Source organism: Sapajus apella, unplaced genomic scaffold (genome assembly GCF_009761245.1).
Source record: "Sapajus apella isolate SASKATOON/1434 unplaced genomic scaffold, GSC_monkey_1.0 scaffold91, whole genome shotgun sequence".
In the NCBI taxonomy this organism is placed as follows: Eukaryota; Metazoa; Chordata; class Mammalia; order Primates; family Cebidae; genus Sapajus; species Sapajus apella.
In genome coordinates this window covers 3,691,575-3,696,136 of record NW_022437031.1, presented here as the reverse complement: position 1 = coordinate 3,696,136, position 4,562 = coordinate 3,691,575, and the positions used below count along the sequence as shown (strand labels likewise).

At 39.3% G+C, this 4,562-nt stretch overlaps 1 non-coding gene across 1 annotated transcript; it reads left to right on the top strand.

The window, feature by feature from the left end:
- Positions 1 to 1,649: 1,649 nt before the first annotated feature.
- LOC116535115 lies at positions 1,650 to 1,756 on the top strand. The gene has a single exon (XR_004262049.1). It is a non-coding gene; the product is annotated as a U6 spliceosomal RNA (small nuclear RNA).
- Positions 1,757 to 4,562: the final 2,806 nt, after the last annotated feature.

Sequence of the window (4,562 nt, the reverse complement as noted above, 5' to 3'; positions counted from 1 at the left end):
TGACTTATCAAAAGTGAGCTAATGGAAGAGTCAACCCTTCCTTTGGCCATTGGTTAGCCTTTCATACTCAGTGATATCACGGCTTCTCAGTAGTTGTTTTATTCATGTCTGGGAGACAAAGTGGAGTTGGGTGCAGCAAGGGGTTGCGGGGGATAATGAGAGAGGAAAAGTGTTGAGAAAAAGCCAGAACTATCTTCAGGATTTGATGTTTGTTAAGGATAGCCCAGCTTGGTGGATAAGGTTCCAGTCCTGGTCCTGCCTTTTAGGATACGAAAGAAGCATAACACACAACCCACCCTACTAGGTTAGAAATTAGTTGGGAGGATATAAAATAGTTCCATGCCTCACTCTCCTTGTCAGTCATCAAAACAAACAGAAAGTTCTAAAAGGTTTGAGTCAACCTCCTGAGGAGGAAAGGGAAGCTTTTCTGCAATTGATAACATCTGGGAAAATTGTTTCTGATTACGACTAATGGGTTCCAAGGGTAATTCTTCACATTCAGTGGTGTGCGGTTTAGGTCCGGTTGTCACGTTGAGATGAATATAGTGATAACTACAATTTTTTCACTCAAATCACTAATCAGAACCCCCCACCCCCAGGGAAAAACTACATCCTGGATTACCATTTTCAAAAATTATTCTTATAGGCTCTATTTCAAAAGGGTTCTTCTTCCCTGTTTCTAGTCAAGGTCTCCGACTATAAAGCCACACACAGAAAAACAGCCTCACTATTTCTCCTTAAATCATTTCTCTCTTTCACTTCCCTTCCTTCCTTCTCTCTCTCTATTTCTTTCTCTCTCTCCCTCTCTCTTTCTCTCTCCCTATGTATATATTTTATCTCTCTCACATACACACATACACATACAAAAACAAACATTCACATACACACAGAGTCCCAGTTCTACTTCTCGATGTTAAACTGGTAAATCGATACTCTCTGATCAACAGTGTGATTTCTAAACACTACAGCCTAGAAAACCTTTTAAAAATGAAGTATAGGCCGGGCACGGTGGCTCACGCCTATAATCCCAGCATTTTGGGAGGCCGAGGCGGGTGGATCACGAGGTCAAGAGATCGAGACCATCCTGGTCAACAAGGTGAAACCCCGTCTCTACTAAAAATACAAAAATTGGCTGGGCATGGTGGCGTGCGTCTGTGGTCCCAGCTACTCGGGAGGCTGAGGCAGGAGAATTGCTTGAACCCAGGAGGCGGAGGTTGCGGTGAGCCAAGATTGCGCCATTGCACTCCAGCCTGGGTAACAAGACCGAAACTCTGTCTCAAAAAAAAAAAAAAAAAAAAATGAAATATAGTTCAAAAGCCTATGCCAGATCAACCAACAAGTGCTTACCATGTGCCAGATAGTCTGCATTTTTAACAGGACTCCTATGACAAAACTTGGTTGGGGAATATTATTCATCTCTATCTTGCAGACAAGCAAACTGAGGCTTGAAAAAGGCAAGAAACAATGGAACTAGAAACCAGTCACAAGTATCTCTGGCTCCAAAACCACGCTCTGTACATTAAAGCCTCTCATTGTGGAAAAGAATAGAAAGCCAACCAGGCACTATGAATGCTAAACCTATATCTGTCTTATTTAATTCTCACAACAAACTGATGAGTTGGCTAGCTCAGAAGAAGAAGCCAAGGCTCATGCTCACTTCCACAGCACATAAACTAAAATTGGAAGACTGAATAGATGATTAGCATGGTCCTTATGTAAGGAGAATACATAAATTCATAAAATACACTATATTTGTATATTTGTACAATAAAAGGACTAGCAACATGAATGAATGCATAACTTCTATACTCAACATGTTCAATGAATCTCATACACATAATACTGAGTGAAAAAAATGAGACAAAAAAAAGAAAACATAGTATATGATTTCGTTCATATAAACTTTAAAAAAAAGACAAAAGTAAACTATAGTGTTTATATAGAGAGAAAAGCAAGCAAGCTATTATCTATTATTTCATATTCTCATTCATATTCCTTCCTTCCACTTCTGTTTCTTTTATTTATGTATAATATATCTCAAAATAAAATTTCATTTTTTTGGCCCTAAGGAAGGATCTGGGACCTTTCGCAAGAGAAATTTTACAGGTTCCACCTTGTGATGCATCCTAAGTATAGACATGAGAATTGTGAGAGGAAGTAAAGGGGTGGGCTAGGGACAGTTACTTTGCATGGCATGCTCTGAGGAAAAGCATTAGCTCACAGGGAAAAATAGGTCTTCATAAAAGTATGTTACATGCCAAAAAATGCCCCATGACTCATTGTACTCCAAATCCCTATAATGAAGAACTCCAGATACCCCAATACACCAAAATGCTAATGTTGAATTTTCATAAATATGAACCCCTATTTCTTGCTCTAGTTCAGGAGTTGTGGGAACCAGAGAACGATTGCTGGTAGCATGGTGTATCGGGGGAAAAAAGCAGAGTTTGTGTGTCTGACTGACTTGAGATCATTTCCTAAACTGTGTAACCTTAAGAAAGGTACTTCCTTTCTCTGAGTCTCAATCCCTTCATAAATGGGGATATGAAAGGCTTAGCGCACATTAAGAATCAATCAAATTAAAATGGGATAATTGTATTACCTAACTTACAAAGTTATTTTAGGAAAGCACCTGACACATAGTAGATACATAGTAAATAAGTTTTCTTCATTTCTTCACTTAGTGGCCCCTGCAAGGCCTCAAAAGGTAAAGCAGAAAACTCAATGTCAGATGACTTGAGAAGATATGTGCTAGTTTACTTTTGGAAAGGCATATTTCAAAGGCTACAAATTTATCATTGTCAAAAGAAGACACTCCTGAAAGCATGAAGTAAATCTTTCTTTAAGTTCTGTCTTATATGGGGGAACAGAAAAACAGAAAGAAAGGGTCTACCTGGCTATATTTCTTCATCAAAACAATATTCTGCTGCTTCAAAATCTACTTTGTGTTAAACCTCCCTACCCACAAATCAATGTAGCACCCAACCATAGGGGCTCAAAGGAATAAAATTCTAATAACATTGAAGCAACTATCCTTTGGTATATATTAAAACATCTTGCCTATCTCCTTTGGCTAACATTACTTGGAGAAAAGTTATTCCATGCTGATTATTGAAAGCCAGTATAATATAAGAAACTGTAAAAATACCAGGTGACTCCATTGAAACAGATGTGATGCCCAAAGCTAATTATGAGTATCATCTTTTTGCGACCCTAGGGAGGTATCAGCGATTGCTGTTGATGTGCCTCTTAGGCTGAACTACCTGCCTAACCCACCAACCACAGAACATGCAGCTGACATGCTAAAACTACTGTAAAGGATTTTGGTTTGGTAGCCAGAGAGACTTGTGTCTGAACCCTGGCTATGACACTAGCTTGGTGGACTTTAACAAGTCACTTTTCTCTCAGTCTCAGTTTCCTCATCTCTCAAACAGGAATAATAACAGTACCTGATTCACAAAATTATTGTGAAGACTCAATGACATTATGTTACATAAAATTCTGGCCAGGCACAGTTGCTCACACCTGTAATCCCAGCACTTTGGGAGGCCGAGACAGGCAAATCAGGAGTTCGAGGCCAGCCTTACCAATACGGTGAAACCCCGTCTCTACTAAAAATACAAAAATTAGCTGGATGTGGTTGTGGGTGCCTGTAGTCCCAGCAACTCGAGAGGCAGAGGCAGGAAAATTGCTTGAACCCAAGAGGCGGAGGTTGCAATGAGCCAAGATTGCGCCACTGCACTCAAGCCTGGGTGACAGAACGAGACTCCATCTCAAAAAATAAAAATAAAAATAAAAAATAAAAGTCCTAGCATGACACTTCACATCAGTTAGGCACTCCAATGTTAGTTTCCTCTTGCCATGCTCATTAAAGCATCTACCTTATTTCAGTTAATAAATTTAGCTGCAGGTTTGAGCATTCCCAGTTTGTAGTTGACTAGATCCTAAGATACTGTAGCATGCTCTGTTTCAAAATGGCTCAGGCCTGGATCTTTATTTAACTTCACTAAACCAGAGCTCAGAAAAACTGTCCAGCCAAACGATATTCAGCTTGAAGACTGTTTTGGTATGGCCTATGAGCTAAAAATGGTGTTCACCTATGTAAAGGATTGCAAGAAAAAAAAGAGGATGAGGAAGAAGTAAAAGAGAGTATGTGGCCTACAAGCCTAAAAACATTTACTATCTAACCCTTGAAAAAAAAAAGCTTGTCAATTGTCAAACTCTGCACTAGTCCCTAGTGAGTAGGAAAATCATACATAATTATCTGTCTGTGGGATTACTTTTTTAAAATCTGTCCTTTCTTTCTTCTTCTTTTTCTTGTAACAAATTCTCACAAATCTGGGTTGGCCTGTGATCTAGGCTTTGCCAAGAAAAATATTCCACTTTCTCTGGTGACAGTGATTGATCAATTCCAATTCGTGTCAATCTCAGTCTTTCACTGAGATGTACATTCTAGGACAAAAGGAAGTTTCATCCACTGAAGTTGCAGAAATGAGGCTCTTGTCAGCCATGTTTCCTGGCAAGTGGACAAAACCTGTCTGAAGTAAGAGAGCATGAAAGAA